The sequence below is a fragment of the Clavelina lepadiformis genome, chromosome 1 (genome assembly GCF_947623445.1).
Source record: "Clavelina lepadiformis chromosome 1, kaClaLepa1.1, whole genome shotgun sequence".
NCBI lineage: Eukaryota > Metazoa > Chordata > Ascidiacea > Aplousobranchia > Clavelinidae > Clavelina > Clavelina lepadiformis.
Genome location: NC_135240.1, coordinates 7,570,161 through 7,588,882, shown reverse-complemented (window position 1 = coordinate 7,588,882; position 18,722 = coordinate 7,570,161). Strand labels below are relative to the sequence as shown.

Below are 18,722 nucleotides of genomic sequence, written 5' to 3'. Positions count from 1 at the left end.
ATTCCTGGTTTCAAAACACAAAAATACAATTTATCATGCGACTATCTATAAGACCTTCAGGCAAGCACATAAAAGGTAATGAAAAAGGCTGGAATGTTGCATGGAGTTATTTGTGGACACAGTCTTGTTAATAACAATTTGTCATCTACGGTGTAAGGAATAACGTGCACCAGGTGAACCAAAATTTTGATATAGGCATTTCAAATACCTTTGGTCGTGAACTTAATTGATTTTAGCATTTTTCAACTTCCTTTGATACACATCAGGATGTCGCCAATGCACGATTACTCGTTACAGAAAAGTTGAATCCCTGAACATCAGTAGTTTGGGAAAGTTCATCGTTTTCCCGAAAGCAAAACTGTGTTTTGAAAGGACGTTTATGTAAATGAAGCTGTGGAATAAATCAAAGACCCATTAATAAGTTGTGTGCATTTCCTGTAAAAAGAAATTTTTATATAAAGGCAGTTTGTGCTTGACTACGTATACTAACTTGCTAATGCTGTGTGCTATGACGTTATTTGATGTGCTGCACCTGATCTTATACAAAGCCGGATTGGGTATTGAGCATTAAAGTCTGCTTTACTTCAAAGTTGGTGCCAATTTATTATCATAGTCTGTGGCGTCGTGCGGTTTGTGAGCTCTTGGCCGGGATCCTTCAGAAAAAATACGCTTGAACTGTGTCGAAAATTATTAAAATCGGCAATTGTTTTGCTACGTAGCTGAGCGCAAAGTTATAGATCAGGGGGTATAAGTTGGCGCACACAAGTTATTATGGGTTAAAATCATTTAACAAAGATTTTGAACGTGTTGGAAACAGATCTTCTTTTTCGGGAAAGCTTCTTGTTTTAGATTTCAGCGCATTTTACGTGCGCTAGTAATCAGCGAAATATTTGTTACGTCGAAACACAAGCTTTGCCCATCAACACTAACTACAAATATAGGTTTCATCTGTATTATGGCGTCAAAATGATTGTCTAGTTAAATCAGGGGTGGGGAACCTACTTGGTACTGCGCATCGCATGAATTGCACAACATTCGGGGCGGGTCAAAAAAGTTTTTATTTTCAAATTCCAAATAAAAAAGTAGTAGAAGTAAAAGAATGTAATTTTTTCCCAGGGTTACTATGATATACTATATTCTGTAGCTCTATGGTAAGACCACGTGCAATGTAAGTATAACCATATGTGTATTTACCATCAAAAATCCTAATGCACACGAAATAGCATCGCAAAAGTTGAAATTTCTTGATTTTTCTTATATTTGTAGATAATTTTCAGACTTTTGAAGTTTAACGAAATTTCTACGTTTGCGTAACGTTGAGAAAATTTTTGTATCTAATTTGGATTAAGATATAAATCCCAGTCATGAATACAATCTATTTTCTCATGCGGGGCGGTATGTTGCATTGGGAAAGTTTGCGTGTTGTGGGTTCAAAGTCAATTACTAGCACAAAATTGGTTATATAATGTGCTATTTGTGCAAGTATACAATCCCGGATATGCTGTTTCAAATTTGCAGTTGGCTTTGATATACAGGGTCCAATTGTGTATACCTTCCGATTCAGAGTTGAGTGCCTCTAAATGTTAATGGGTTTTGCTTAGAAAAGTGCATACTTTAGATCAATGACGTCGTGCAATAAAATTGGAGATTTTGAAACGAAACGTCAATGAACTAATCGGTTTATCATTATGACACCATTATTCAACAAATACATGTTTGAATCCGTTTTTGATATCGAAATATCTTTTGTGGCGTTATACAAGCTTGTTAAAAGCAGGTCAAATCAAATTTTAACGTAAATCAAAAATCAGCAATTTTTTCAAAAAGTTTGTCTTTTGGTGAGAAACAAGAATCTTATTAAACCTATGTAACAAAATACTTCTCAATTTCATGAAGCTTTCAAATAGGCTGCAGTAGCTTGAAAATATTTTTCAGACGTCCCCGGACCACGAGTGCGCCATCAGAGGAAAAGTTTTTCACCATCAGTTGTTTTCAGCGGAAAGTGATTAGCTTTGCTACGTCAGCCCCACGATGTCTGCTTATCTGTGATCCTTTTAAGTAGACACATCAAATGGTCATTATACCAGCAGGGAATGCTAGACTAACATTTTTTAGAAGGGGAATCACCGTATAAGTGCAGTTGTCGCCCTAATGGGTTTGATTGTAAGTGTTATCTGGCATCAATATCGGATAAGACAATCTGTTGCCGTTTAATACAAAATTCCTTTGTCTGCTTTCATCTTAGCCTTGAGGCCAGTCTAAAAATTGGATGTTATCGCTTGTAGTTTTATATCGCAACATTTACCTAAAAATGACGTTTCTGACGTGACAAGAGTACTTATCCCTTTCATATTACCACCCGTTTGTTGTAGGCTATTTGATTGACATCCCCGCGGTTTCTTCAGACAGAGAGAATAACGCAAAAGATTCTTTCCCAAGATACTCAAGAAAAATCAATTTTTCCTGGAATTTTGCCAAGTTCTGGCGAAAGCTGCGAGCAGTTTAAGCCGTCAAGTTGTGAAGAAGAACTGCAAAAATGTTAATAATGTGCCTTTATGACGCAAACATGCAGCATGACGACAAGTTGTTCTACATCATTTTTGTATCAGGAGTAGTTCCGAGTCAGCGACCCTGGTCACGGGATGATCTCACGACGTTTATACCAATAAAATTCTTGAATCAAACGTTGCAACGATTTCAAACGGTTTGTAACTTATAAGTCATATATCTCGATCAAACTATGCTAACTTAACTTGTTGGTAGAGTTATGGCACTTGGTAAGTTTTAACTTACCTATCAGTATTCAGAGCATGACAAGTGTTTTTAAGTCCGCTAATTTTATACTGGAACCGTCCTATAAAAGCTGTACTTAACTTAGCCGGTATTGAATTTGGGCAAAATTATTGCCACATAAATAAGTACTATATCACAAAACTTTATGACTTGTCAAGACTTAACTTTGCCTTCACTAAAGAAATTGAATGCAAAAATATAACGCATTTCGACTTGTGAAAAATGGAACCGTAAGCCATACTGCAGATTTTTTTAACGCAGTATTAATGTCTTGTTAAAAACCTGGGTATTGAACATGAAAAACGCAAAAAAAACAAAAAAAGATTTCACAAATTTTACTTACTGGTTTGATTCCTAACGTATATTTTTTCGTATTTCCTAAAAAAGACAACTATACAGCTTCGTATGAAGGCTTCCTAAAAAGAAACAACAAAGCATTCCATTTTCCTCTGTTGCCAAATATACATTGAGTCTGATCTATCTACATGACATAAAGCAAAGGTCAACACTAATTTACGTCATAATACGGTCTATTATCATTATCGTCACGCGATAGTTATGTAATAAATACCTGAATATGGTTAGCGTTGATAGACGTAGCGGCGATACCATTCGAATGCAAAAAACCTAGATACGCGCCGTAGATAGGGACAGGTGCCAATGTATATGGCTTTTTGCCGATCACTCAAGTTTCGAGTCTGTTAGAGTCGTCAGGCTTTTAAGAAGTGCAGGGATTCCTGGATAACAATCTGGGATGTGTTTCGGTAACGTTCACAACTTAATTATCAGGGTAGGATGTCGTAGTGATGTATATCGCAAAAACTATATCAGCACATCAAAGCAACGTGCATGAGATAAGCATTAAGCGTCAGTCTTGAAACACGCTGCTACGTGTAAGGATACCTTTAACGATGTTAAACTTCTGTTGCTACAAATTTATGTCAACCCATCACTGTCTAGAACAAATCATTTCTTTTTAGCAGGCTGCGTTACTGTACTCCGGATGTTTTCAAATCGCCGGAAAAATTTTTGTGCCTACGTAATGATTGGTGCATGCAGACCCCCGCCCGCGAATTTGAAGCCCTACAAACCCCCTCTTTAATACAGTAATGTGGTCATAATACGACTTTTTATCACGCTATTCATTTTGAAGTGACAAAGGTCATAGTGACGTTACCTTTAACTTATACTAGAGTTTTGGTCGATATTCATCCTGGTTTCCGCACGTCTTCGGTTGTCACAACAGCGTCGAATAAACCATCACTGTTGCCATAAAGCCAGTCAATCAATCGTCATAATCTTCGTCTTCAATGAGCCCCAAAAAGATTTGTGTTTTCGGTCGTGGCGCTCCCGCTTGATAAAGTTTGTTGTTTCTTGAGCAACAAAAAAGGAAATAAGTCTACGCAGTAGCGTCTGCAAACTTTTTGTCTGCGCTCCAGGCTAGGGAAGTTGGAAAGGGTTTAATTTTCACGTAAACCGTAAAGGTTATAATTGGTTTTCGGGTCGTCATCAGTCGGTTCATGTTATGCGTCAGAACATTGACCACTCCAGGACATGTTGAAAATCTGCGTTTGTACGGTACCACCGGCTTTTATATTGTTACATCCTTGAGGGGCAGAGCAACACCAGATTTGTTGCCCTTACCAAGGAAGTGTAGGCCTACCCTTTCATTCTTGCGGTTTTGCATTCATTGAAATGAGCTTTTAACAAGTTTCTTTAACCACTGTGCACTTCCGTCAGTCTTGGTTTACTTTTGACTGTCGTTTGGGTTACGCTTACGCCTACTGTCTGCTCTAATCATTTTTAGTACGTGCTAAAGATACAAGCAAGACGGTTTTTTAAAATATAGCGCATCACTTCCATCTACGATTGATTACGTCAATAACCGGCCACTTAGCTGGCAATGTATTTCTCTTTATCCACTTCCTTTGATAAATCGTTTCCCCTTGCCTTTGTTATCATTGCCGTTGAAAGTAATGAGATCACAATACTCTTTGTTATCACAATGGATAGGGTGAATTGTTTCCGTTACAGCTCAATATTTAGACTAGTCGAGTCGGTTTATTTTGATATTCTGGCTTTAGCCGGCATTAAACAGGACAGAAAAGTTTTGGTTGTGTTTCAAACTTTGAGAAATGAGCTGGAAATATTAGCTAAGATAAAAAAGAGTTTAGAGAAGTGTGTTTCAGTTGCAGGCTGCATTGTGCAATCACGCGTTTCGTAAAGAAACGACGATGCAAACAAATATTAATGCTTGCATGCAATGCGTTAGGCTACCGGCACCTTTCGTCGGTGTGGGCCTTCCGAGCGTTATCAATACTTTTTGGGTAGTTCATTAGTTAATTAGCTTATGTCTATGTAGTTTTCCTTCCAGCGTTCTTTTTCAACTTGCCCGAACTAGTGCCCTTCCTTGTAGCGATTTTCACGTTAGCCCGCCGTCGGCGGCCAGGCTGTGTTTACGCGGTAACTATGAAATTGTAAGATTGAAAACCACTGTAGTATACAATCATTTTAGTATAATAAACTTTAGGTTGCACTTTCTAGTAACTTTGCCTTACGTTTGGGCACAATTATTACGGCAATTAGGCTATGAACTTGTTTTAAACAAAACCTCACCAAGAAAGGGCCAAACAGCGTAGTTTTCAGTTAACATAATAACAACAATAAAGTTATCTCCATAGTTTTGAACAAACATCGCAATTATACGCATATCGCGTCCAAACTTAGCAGAAAGTTAACAGAATGTATAAGTTCAAACGAGAAAAGTCTCTTTCAATTTCAACTTTAATCAATACTAGACCTTTTCAGATTAGATGCGGAAAGGCCTCTGCAGTTAGTTACAAAAAAATGAGCATACCTTAGATCAGGGCTTCCCAAACTTTTTTGCTCGCGACCCCTTTCAAACTTCTGAAGTTTTCCGCGACCCTTCACGTTTAAATTTATTAGCAGTGCGAAATACACATTAGTCATTAATGACATTTATTTAGATGCAAAGACGGAATTCAAGCAACCAGTACTCAAAGCTTACTTACTACTTTACACATATGTAGGCTACTGGAAACAAAAAAGCACACACATTTATTCAGTCATTTCAGTGTGATTGGTGCGACTGCTTTCTGTTACAAAGCAAATCCAGCCGTGGCTCAATATCTGTTAATGCTGGTCTCAAGGCGGTTTCAATGTTGATTAGGCTGGAACGATATTTTGTTTTGATTTTATTTTGTACTTCATGTAAACTTGGTATACGCTCTGCGACCCCTGAAGTTCGTTACGCGACCCCTTGCGGGGTCGCGACCCCCAGTTTGGGAAGCCCTGCCTTAGATTACAAGTTAGCAAGAGCTATACAGCCCGATGAAATAGCCGGTATGGTTACATTAGCTGCTTGTTTCATGTTTGCTGTGTCTTCTCACTCGCGCGTGCTTATTAAAAAGTACTTTAAGCCACTCTCTGCAAACTTTTTTCCGCATTGGAAATAGCAGCTAGGGCAAGGTCGCTTGCCACGAGTTTCAAGTATGAAGAAGAAGGTGTAACGACAAAAACAAGAGCAGTTGTAAATGCTACTTTTACAGCAAGCAAAAAGTGGAAAAATTTTATTACGCGATTTTGGTGTTTGCTGGGATTGATTTTGTGACTGAAATTGTATCCAAGTCCAACGATGTTTGGAACGCGAATAACAGGGCTTAGTAAAATGATACTGTACAAGCTTCCTAAATGCTTCATGCAAGTTGTTGCATGGACCGGCATACAGGCTACTATATAATACATTATACATGCTGTATGTTTTTGGATAGTTATGGTAGAAAACGTACACAGTATTTGTCACGTAAGAATTTGCTAGCTATGTTAAGAAGTTTGGTGGTCCTGGAAATTCTTTTGCTGTAATACAACGCCAAATAGGTTTACAGTGGACGGACTGACCTACTTGAGGTGTACATGAGGGCCCGAAACGTTCAGGCTGGAAGACTTTAAAGTGCTAGCAACAATACTTCAAGTGTTCTGAGCGTACGGAGATTTAGATTATGTGCCACATTGTCTTCCTCGGTAGTCGGCGAGTTGTGGTTGCTAGTGTTTTGTAGTTTGTGCAGTCTGCAGCGACGTATTTTTCTGGTCAATGTTTTTGTTAGACTATATTCGGTTGGCACGGTAAAAAGTCACATGTTATACTGGGATGGTTTAATTAAAAAAATTCGACTGTAGCTCGACAAGCATAAGTTAATGTTATGTGCTTATGCTATTTTCAGCTTCGCCATACTACGTTAGAATCTTGATCTATACCTGTTTTAAGTAGCAAGTTGACTGCGTGTTTTACGAAGTAGGCTAGCATGTGACTCGTTATCATGAAGTGCGTTTACTCAGGAGTTTTTAACAGCATCTAAATGACTGAAAAGACCGAATCTAGTTTGAGGTTCTAGTTGAGACTTAAGTTGGCAAAGCCAACATTTGTCATAGATCATTCTGCTGTACAGTTGTATGCTTAGCTAAACTATACAGTATTTTTGCAATGCACCAAGTTAAGCTATCGGTAGTTATATAGTCACGTTTCGAAACGCATGAGGTTTGTGTATTGCGTAAATGTGCGTACAACTACCGTGTTTTCTATGATAATACGCCATTATTTATGGATGCCAGAGATTTGTTTCAACTGTAGTATTTTCATATAACGTATAGAATTGATGTACTATAGTAACTATACTGTAGTGTACAGGGTTGAAGTTATCCTTTCCTTTCACTTTAAAAACCTGATTATGCTGTGTTGTTTCTGCGGTTAATGTTGAATGTAGCGCGTCTAGCAAAGCCGTTGTGCGTGCCGGACACGTGCCATACCGTTTTTGGAAATCGGTTTTATGAATAATGAAAATTTCCGCCGTTTTTCTGACTCTAGCAAACAGCGGACGAAATAGGTTTGGTTTGATTTTGTGCGCTCACCTCGGTTTAGCTCCAATAAATATCTGTTGCACATTCTCCGTATTTTATTCATGGCGGTTGAAACGCTTTTACTTCATTTTCTGTATAAAGGTGTGGTGGTTTGAAGGCTTCTGTTGTCTTTACGTCTAAACCCCTTGCGCACTTTGACACGGTTAATGCAGATAAATTTGCGGAACCATTAATAAAGATAAATTTAGCTACTAGCAGATAAGGTAAAGCAACAATTTCATTTACCGCTTTTTGCAAATGCACTGATGGCGTGTGGCATCATTACAAAGCTACACGACCATCCTAATCGATGAATAATGAATATGTCTGTTCGAAACTGATTTATTGAAAATTGATTGTAAAAATAATCTATTTAGCAAAGCGGGACGAGTGTATTAGCTGGCGTTAAAAAATCTTTTCATCGTTCGTTTGGAAATCCTCAAAAGTTTTTTTGGGGGCGATTTTGTGACAGAGTTTGCGAAATACGAAACTCCGCAAACCATCACCTGTCCACTCAAGCGTGACCAAAGGACGCACAGCCTCACTGAATCGTAGTCAAACAGACCAATTCGAGAAACTACCGTATAGAGTTCTCGGAGATATCTTTTGCACGAAAGCTTCTCTACATAAAAGCGAAGCAGTTAATTCCAGAAGAAGTTTTGTTTTTGGCGCAAATCACCAAGAACAAGAGATCGAATTAGCGAAAAAGTTACCCACCCACGTGTAACGTTGTTTTACTCGAAACACGTCAGCATTATTTTGAAAGCCAGCTTCCTTCCTTGATCAAATTAATTAACGATGCCATTATATAATCATTGTTCGCTGTACCGAAACCCGCCATATCGTTTTGAGACAGCCAATTTAATCACGTGGTTTTTAAAGATGCTGACCATCTTATCCTAAATTTTATTGCGCTAATTCTGTTGGTGGTGTTCAATCCGGCGTTTGTTATTTTTGGATGGCTGCTTTCTAGAAATTGGTGGCTCTTTCGGACAAGTCTTATGTGTTTTGGAGCATATGTATTTTTATGGTTAAAGTAATTGACATAGGACTTCGGAAACGAAAATTGCCTCCTCCGAAATATTTGCATCGATTCTGTGAATTGGTTCCCACGCTTGTGATGTAAGACAAGCTTATTATGCGGTCATAGGTGATACGTCCGGTGACAAGGTCTATTTCATTACATCAGATACAGGGCGCCCACAAACCATGTTGTTCTCGTTTCACTCCATATATGGCAGCGGTTCTTAAACTTTTTTGAGCGCGACCCAAATCTGAGTTTCATGATCACCTCACGACCCAAACCTATGTCGCGACCCATTTTAATGTCCTATAGACCTATATTATATTATATTAACCTATGTCGCGACCCACCTATGTCACTATGTCGCGACCCATTTTCTGACCCTCCGCGACCCATGTTTGGGTCGCGACCCATACTTTAAGAACCCCTGATATATGGTGTTGCGCTTCAAAGACTGATGCTCTGTCTCAAAATTTCCGGCCCGCCGCGCCTCCTCACTGTTATTTAGGGCTGCGGTTTATTGCGGCCTTTTGCTTCGTACAGCGGAAAATCTGGGCCCAATCAAAGGCGGTTTCGGTTTAAATTTGAGCACGATCTCCAGTTAAGCTAATTTTTACTTTAAGTGCTTTGCTGAATCGCTTTATTGACCTTTCGGAACAAGCGTTTAATTTTAGTCGTACTTTTATTGGTTACGCGGTTGTAGTCATTGAATCGCTTCTAATCGTCAAGAAAACCGAAGGCAAAGCCGTTCAGGAGAACCGTTTTCAGTTTAATACCTTGCGGCAAATGAAGCACGAATTGCACATGAATACACGCAAAATTGCGGTCTGCTTGCACAGGAAAATATTTGTTTCATGAGCTTTTACCTTGCGCTATTTATTAACTTCGACCATCCTAAACTCATGGGAACGCACCGATTTCACCAAGTACTCTGTTCGTCATTAGCCCAGTAAATGCCATGAAACTATACAAAGACAAATTGTGTCTTTAGGTCTATAAGTTTGACAAGCACATTGACTGGGCGTTTTATTTGTGTTTGCTACCTGTTGTAAACTCCTTGGGGCCGGACGTTTGGCGATTGTGGCCTAATGGACACTTGGATAGAATGATGGGCTTTACTTAGAACAAGCAATGGCGTGATTAGTTGGCCAATCATGGTTTTTGTTCCCAATAAAAGCCAAACAATTAACAAGCTGCAAATCTCACATTACATCGTAAATTCGTGGCTTTACTTACCCTCCATCGGTCTTGTTTCGTAACCATTTAGTTACTGACTCGCTCTATTCAAGTTCGGCAGTGTTTTCAGTGAACTACACAAAGAGGTTTTACGTGATCCGCGTAAACTAACACCCTCATACTGTTTATTCGCACCTCTTCGTCTTAATTGAGGTATTAGGCTTGCTTGGCTGGCTTTATCCGCTTTTGTTTTTACAAGACTCTGTGTGAGTTCTTGGAGAATCTTTTGCAATCGCTACTTCCCTAACAGACATTGACGAATGGACATCAGTCAGCGTAAGACCAAGACGTATTTAGGCGAGTCTATATTTCCACGCTTGTTTGCTTTCTTGTTCTTTCTTGTAAGAAAAGTGTAAAGTTTCATTCAGATTTAAGGTTAAATCTATCTCGTGTTGACGGATATTCAGGAAATCCTGACTATGATGTAAGAAGCAAATACCGATGTCTGAATTGATTTCGTTCCGGAGTGCTTGGAATCTTTGAAGTGAATTATTTTAGTAACTATGAGTGGCGGTTGACATTTTAGCTGCTGGTGATTTTCCAGTTTACGTGAGCAGTTGAAACCGACATTGCACATAAACAGCAACGCGTTGACTCGGATTAACCATGCTTAGGATCTTTATTGATGCGAAGCAAGGCCTTGGTGTATCGGCGCGAGTCCAATTTAGCGCAGGGAGCTCATGTTTAGACCCCGGGGATCAGAACTGACGTCCTGCTGCAACAGCGTCCACTTACGCATCGTCTTCATGGCTTAACGCATCCCGGATTAATGACGGTTGCCTGAAATCAACGTATGTCTTATGCTGTATGCGCTACTTCTAACTTTGCCAACGTGCGCAGTCATCCACAAGTGGCTTCATCCGCACGCTTCCAAACTTTTCATTTAAGGCGATGTTAGCTTAATTTGCTATTCCCGGAGGAACTCACCGGACGCGGGATAATTTCATCACCGCCCCGAGATGGCCGAGTTGTCCATCCATTAACATTCTTCCCGACAGATCCCTTGAGGCAGGTTTTACTCAGGCAAGCCACTTCCTCTGCAAGCGCCAACACTCCCAACGGCTTCACGTCACACCAAGATAGGATACAAGTTGAATCGAACCAGAATCTTGAACTTAAACACTTCACCTTAATTGCCGATTAAAAGAACGTTTGAGAACTGTCTAGCGTTCCATGTTCTGGCTTCACCAAACCTTAATCACGAGCGTTAACCTGTTGCGTTTTTTGAAATGTTAGATTTTCGTTGATCTTATGTTGTTAAAAATCTGTTCATTTTGTACTAGTGATGGTTACAGATAAACGTTGGGGTTTTCAACCCATTTCAGTTCGAGTAAGGGTTCAGCAAGGGTCGTTGCATTGCTTTTGGGTCGCCATCACGCCAGAGCACTTCATGCTCGAAGGGGCAATCGATTTGCGGCGCGCTCGTGCTCGCAAGGTGCAGACCATACAGCTTCCTTGGTTAACTCATAACTTGCCGAGGTTGACATTTAGTGCCTCTGTGGCAGCAGCTATTACATTAATCACGCCACCTTGTAGGGTTTTCAAGTCTTACAAAACAAGGACGTTAAAAAGCATAAATTTCGAGACGTAAATTGGTAACCCCAGGCACGAAAGCTTATCGATAAACCGATCAGGTTTGAACGAAATACCTTACTGATTAATAATAAATTTGTGTAGTTCTGTGCTAACTTTTAGTTTTGATTTTGCTGTATTCTGCAGAATCCAATTTTGCACACAGATCGAATTAGGGTTTATGGTGATTAAACATGGGTTGGTTAATAGGCATGAATTTTGCAAAAATCTGCATATCGAGCTCCTGGACATATGTGATTAAAACACCAGCACCAGCATCTTTCCAAAGCTGTGAACATGAAATTGTTCTTTGGTTGTAACCGGTAAGTACAACAGAGAGTTTGTATTGGTATTTGACGACAATGTGAGGTACTGAAGAGTTCATCCAGTTGCAATACTTTTCATGAACCCAGAAAGATAATATTTATTTTAAATGCACATAATATCCATTTCATTCCCGCTTGGCCAAAGACACGTCTCCCAAGGGGCTAAGGCAGGATATTGAGTGCTTATAGGTAGGTCGCGCTGACACATGTCGGTCGCCGTCAATTTCAGTTTGAGCTGCGCAGAACACTTTTCAGCTTTATCACCCGGCTTTGTAATTAAATAAACAGGTTAGACAAGCAACCAGGGTGCAACCGTCAAGGCTTGTTGGCGGACCGTAATATTGGGATGTCCCGGTGCAGGATAACGGAAACCATTTGCTTCAGCCCAGCGCTGTTGATACCTCCCTACCACGACAGCTGTCTCTATTATGGCGCTCCGTGTTTTGGTTTCGCAGCGCGTTAAACTTGTCGGCATGTAGCTGTGAAACAGTCAAGCCATCGCCATCTCTTGGGGACGCATATGACGTCCATTCATATCACTTGTATTTGTTTTCAAAATCTGACGACATTTTTATTGCTCTGAACTCGTTAAAGTTTAGGCTATTGGAAAATTAAAGATTTTAATGAAGAAACTATGGATGCTATCATGGATGCTAATTGTACAGGATATGAGACTGTCGTTATGGTGGTTGATAATAATTTAGTATTGAGACAGAAGTATTGGCATCTTTTGTTCAAGTTACCTTAAATGTTGCCGTAATTTAGCTCTAAATCGAAATTCGTTTCGATCAGCATCTAAAAGTTTTGAACAACATAAATTACGTAAATGGAAATGAGATAAGCTTTTGAATGCTTTCAGCGGACGAACTATATTCAGTGTTTACTTCAAGTGCGAGTTAATTTTGTCAAAGTCGCTTGTCGTGTTTTTTCGACCGCTTGTGGCTACAAGAGTTTGAACACGATTCGAGCGTGGGAAAATTTATGATTATTTGCACTTCCTCCCAAAGCCGGAAGTGTTAACAAGACGAGCGTTGTAAACAGAATTCCTTTGAACTTTATTTGATATAATGTATTGACGTTATAACTTATCGGTACGTCTTACGTTAATATATTGGTGAACGGGTATTACTGTTTGTTCAGTGTACACCTTATCAGAACTAAAGATAAGAGACAATTTTAACTTTAACCGCACACTTTGTTAAACTTCATCGCTCATTTAAAAACCGTTCACAACCGGTTCATTACCAAGACGTATTAAGGATTGATTTAATGTTATCGGGGGAAAATATTACACTTGGCAGTATGTTAGTTTTTTCTAAACCCAATAAACTTTATTGTGTCAGATACGCGTTAATTTTATGAACCGACTAAGCCTACAGAAATTTCAAAACTTAACAACAGTGCAGCATTCGCTTGCTCTGGCACCACTCTCTAATTTCTTCATAAATCGGAAATCCGTTTAGCGCGTCATTGAAATTCCGACTTTGATCTCCGAAGCGTGAAACCCACTTTTAAAAGCCGACCGGGACAGAACAGCCTGTGTTGCTGACTACTTTTCTACTACTACTTGTAACATTGCAAGCTCCAAAGTTAGAATTAGAATTAGAATAGAATAGAATATGAACAGAATAGAATAGAATTATGAATAGATATAATAATAGATATAATATGAATAGAATTCCTTGCCGCTGATCAACCCTTTTAATCATTAAGTGATATAATTTTTTACGCGCAGTTAAACGCCCTCTTTCGCTTCAGCGCAACACACGCCGCATGTCCGGGCATTTTATCTGCATGCGCACTAAAAGGTATTACTTGGTCATATTACATTTCGTAATCTATGTGCTGGGCTAAAGGCGCGACGCTATAGGGTCTTGCCATTAACGGATAGGAGCCAAGCTGCTTTCATCAGCAATTTTTGTTTTGCGTTTTTATGGTGAATAGCTTCAATAGCATAAAACGGTTTGTGTTCTTAGGTCATCAAGCACCGCAAAAATTCAGTATGAATTGTTTTCGACGATTGGGAATTTTCATTAAACAGATTTCAGGTCGGCCGTTAACCAAAAGGAAACTAACTACAACACGGTTTATGAAATCAACAGATAACCAGTTGTAAATATTGACGAGAATATTTCTTGAATGAGTGTTGTTGCCTCAGAAAACCACTTTCTTGCTATTTTCGCCGTATTTTATCCCAGCGTCAACGTATTAATGAAAAGTAAACAGTGATATCAGTCATACAACGAAATTTTATTCCGGCACGTTTAAAATTTTTGACTTTAGACCAAAAAACCTTCGTTTTATTTCAATTCAACTTTCTTCAATGTTTATTTTCTCTCTTACCACTGCTAAGCGCTAGCGAGCTGCCATTGACACTTCATTTTATCTGCAACAACCTTCTGTTAGAAGTCAGGTTAGATGAAATAAACAGTAATTGGGTGGATCAATTTGGGTTCGAAACATTTTTGCTCTTTTCAAGGGATATCTTACTTTGGCACTGATGTTAACACAAAGTCATCCTTCTCGAAAATTCGATGTAGTATTATGCTGGGCGTGACTCGGCAGTTTTTCCCTCATTTTTTGCGGTGGTTTCGTGACGTGGCAACTGCGCTTAGCCACTTTTTTGTCGCGACTTGGAGAGAATTGTTTGTTTTGGACTTTTTTTTTAAATATTTGCTTTAATTTATGTGAAATGGCGACTTTGTAATTTGTATGACAACTTCTTCCTCGATATCTTCTGGCAACATAACGACCGGTCTTCGTCCTTGTTTTCACAGCTTTCATGCCCGATAACGCGGCGTCTGGAAGGATAATTAAAACGTCGTTGTAAATGTAAATTTATAACCACAACGAAGTTTATTGCCCATATTTATTTATTGTTAATGCTTTGAAACGGCAGGCAACTCACAGGAACGTGAGCCGCTGTATCATCTGTAATAAATCCCAAACCCGAATGACGTAGATTTTAAGCTACTTGTGCTGTCATTCAGTGATATTACTCTGACTGCTCAAATTTTCGCTGCTGTCCATGGTGTTACGCGCCCGTCACAACAGGCTCTTTACAGGCTTATAGTTGTTTTTGAACGTCACTGACGGTTATAGATTGCTGAGATGATTCGATTTCGCTATAAAGTCGGTATTTCCGGACTTGCGAATATCTTTAATAAACACACCATCTGTTCTTTACCTCGGATGGTTTAGTCTTTGCGAAATCGATCGCTGGTGCGGTTTCAAAACAAACTTCTATAACATTTTGCGGAAACACGAGGAATTTATGAAAATAACTCGACCGCTGCGATGCCCGGTGCCGGTGACGGTATTGTTATTACAGTTGGTCCACATGATGACGATCAATCTTCTGAAAGTGACGAAAATTAAACTTTATCGTTTCAATAATGGCTCCATTTCCGCAGGACCCCAAAACACCATTACTTTGCCAACCGCAGAAGAACAGCGTATACACGCCTGTATGCGCTCTGCTGTTTTTATTAGAGCGATATGTTTGCCTGGTTTGACTCCTGGCTGTCGTGGCTTGAATCTTAATAATTTTACGGCGTCATATAATTTCGTTCGGAAATGCTTGCTGATTTTAAGATGCCCCCCGGTATGAGAGTCTTATCGGCCTATGTGCTGACCTTGATAACGCCTTATTTTCTCTCTTTCTCTCTCTTTTTTTCTTACTTGGCTGTGAGCGAATTCTTCTAGACCTAGAGTTACGACGTGATCTCTCAATTTATTGCTGGGATTTTGACTTGGTATGAGATTATTACGTGATAATAGATCGGACACAACAACGCAGAAATCCGCTTGTACCAACCATCCGGTATCAGGCGAACGTCTTCCGGTGTTTTATGCAAGACTGACTGCGCGATTTTTGCGCCATTTTGTGTTTTACCGAAAGAGTTTTTGTCGTTTTGCAGTGGATTTTTCGGTAGCGCCTTCGGCATTTGCTCTCTGCGATTAACCTCTCTTGCTAATACATATAATTTCGTTTATCGAACAGCCAACTTAACATTTGTCATTTTGACCCACAATATCGGCATTGATAGATTAACTTTGCGTACGTGACTTAATCTTGTAGAATCGTGCTATTACACTTTGTTAATTTAATGTGGTGATTGGTGGATTTTGCGACGAGAATCCAATCCGTTAATTATGTTCTTTCCACGAAACCAACCGTACATTTTATTTTTGTTTTGGTTTAGAATTTCGAAAGAAAAACAACTTAAAACAATAAAGCTTTGTTTAATTGTCTGTGAGCTGTGTACAACTTCACCTTCACTGTTAAGATTATACCAAATCCGACCCAATCACACATTATGTAAAGTCACAATCACGTCACAGCGCATATTTACAAACTGGATTGCCAGTGTTTGAAAAGATTTCCGTCAATCAACGACAAATTATACGCAAGAAGATTGCAGATGTTGTCGGGACAAATATTTGAAAATCGAAGATATCTCGCGCTCTCTGTATGCAGCTTTGACCGGCCCCTCAGTTGGTTAACAAGTAATCAGGGTTAGAATGGGGCGCACCCATGTTCCTGTGAACGCGCGTATATTGACAATAAATAATGCTGCTTCCGTCGATAGCATTCGGCACGTAAAGAACGCCCGTTATCGCCCGCCACATATCGACCGTGTTTGTTGTGCAATGCAACCATCACAGTTTACGTGAATGCCATTTTGGTGAGATGCTTTTGAACACATGGCCTCCTAACGCTCACTCGTACCGATTTTTAGCATGTTCAGCATGGTCGTGGCAGAACGCGAGTCGGTGTCGATGGTTCCAGAGAATTGTGAACGTATAGTTTAGCCTGTGTTTGCTCCGGTATCGAAAGGTAATTGGGTTAAGATTAAATGGGAAATATTTCAAGTGGATTTTCCGAGTCTTGTGTTTTTCCTGCGCACTTTTGTCGGTGTTTGTCCAACGCGGCCTGCCTGTAAAATACAACCACGTCCAATCACCTATCGTTACCACCGAACCCCAAGTAACCTGCGATTAGGACCGGACTGTGCTTTATTATTGTTTTGTCACTTTTACTACGATCGCACGCACCCGGCAACAACTGCCGTTGCTTTCCCGACCAATCAGATTTTTCCACGCCTACTAATTCTCATTGTCGCCCATCCGTCGTGGATTTAAAGTCAACAGAGTTAATGGCTTTTAAGTCATCGTTTTGTTTTAGCATTGCAAAGCCGATTGTTTCGTTTTGAGGATTACCATTATGACGTCACATTTTGTTTTATAAAACTCGGTGTTTACGATAACTTCATCTGATTTCAACTTGATCAGCTAATCTACTTCCTGCCGAACCCATTTGACTCCACTCCAGAGGAGGTATGACTGATTTCAACTTGCTCAAGACAAGGAAAAATTTGTATCAGCACAAAACCAATACTAGTCACGTGACCCAAAACGTACCACTACCGGAATGTTATAAAGTTTCGGTTGTTAACCGCCAATGACAAAGCTTGGCTTACCCTGTGATGTTAGAGCGTAGCTTGTTTGTGGAAAGCACAGTATTACGTGAGTTATTCAAAGAATGACTAAATATGTTCTCCAGCCTATACCGTATTAACGATAGTATATAATCTATTCCACCGTCAAGGCGAAGCAAGCTCGGTCAATGCACTAGCGGGCCACGAAATGGTCGCTATTGTCGTTGAGTCTTGTGAGGTGATTTGATAAGAGTGTTACCGTATGTGCTACCACTTTTTGTTAACGTTGAAGTCCGGTCGCCCAAGACTGAAGTTAAACCGGAAGGCATCACGGAGGTGCATTGCCAGCATATGAAGTGTGCGTTCGAACATCTTTCAAAAGTAACGTGATAAAACTTGCTGTGTATTTTATTCTTGTTCGATTTTTGTATCTGACTCGCTTGCTTAGATGAAAAACGGTCCTTTACACAAAAGCATTACGTTCTAAATCATGTGTTTAAACTTGTTTATAACAAATGAATAGACCGGCTGTCGTGGTCGTACGTTGACGAGAGGTAATATGAATGGACGTCGAAGCGTTCTGTTGTTTTTTCCCGCTCATTCCAAAACAGAATCGCGTGACAGCCGGTTTCTTCGACTCTTTTGTTTCCCCCCGTCACTGTAAATCGAACGTTAACGAGCGCCGGAAACTTAATCCACCGGCTACGGCCCGTCGTTCGTCGCACGCAGACGGAAAAGTTTATGGAGTATTCACCCCGTTCAGCAGCATGTATGGGAAATAGAAGATTTCGAGTCTCGATTTTCCGCCAAATATTCTCGAATTTTCTTATTCGCTTCACACGAAGGCTAAATCATGGTTTAACTCGTTGTCACTGCAAACAATGGTAGATTATTTTTTGCTTATTTACGGCTTTACCATAGCCTGGGAAACTAATCTACGCTAAACGACGTTGATACGGGAAGTCAAGATCGCTAATGCCGAGCTTAAGTGCGCAGTTTTTCGAAAAAGAACCTCATGGACTACTCAACCCACCCAACCCAACCAAACTGCATTTAAATGCGTTGCCAGCGGGCGGTAACTACGTCATAATAGTTATAAGCCCGTGCTAATCTCTCACTTGCTTATAGGAAGTCTAGCAGTAGCACACGTAAGATTAGCGTACAAGTCGTGGTGAAAATGCCACATTCTCACAGTTTATCTTCATAAATTTCGTCGGAGTTGGAATCTCGCTGTCAAATCGCGTATTTCTCTTTAATCGGAGGCGGTTGTCGCACAGGTCGTAGAAAGTAGTTAATAGTTAACGCCGGAAACGAAGCGTTATTACGAGCTTTGTAGGGAACCTCATAAACGCCCTTCTGCAGAGAATATTTCATGAACTGTTTGACTTCCGTACCGTTTATTTGAATGGGCGTTTA

General features: G+C 39.9%; 1 protein-coding gene and 1 long non-coding RNA gene across 2 annotated transcripts in view; one reads left to right on the top strand and one right to left on the bottom strand.

Annotated features, from left to right (window-relative positions):
- Positions 1–442: 442 nt before the first annotated feature.
- On the bottom strand, positions 443–10,108 carry LOC143460975 (uncharacterized). The gene is made up of 6 exons (XR_013117975.1): positions 9,968–10,108; positions 3,971–4,166; positions 3,365–3,530; positions 3,137–3,209; positions 2,128–2,528; positions 443–2,051 (listed from the first exon to the last, which is right to left on the bottom strand). It is a non-coding gene; the product is annotated as an uncharacterized LOC143460975 (long non-coding RNA).
- A 1,636-nt stretch (positions 10,109–11,744) lies between these two features.
- The window catches only part of LOC143457438 (uncharacterized), a 28,725-nt gene continuing 21,747 nt past the window's right edge, over positions 11,745–18,722 (top strand). Inside the window, exon 1 of the mRNA XM_076955241.1 lies at positions 11,745–11,862. The gene's annotated coding sequence lies outside the window, so the exon portion shown is untranslated. The remainder of the gene's footprint in view (positions 11,863–18,722) is intronic.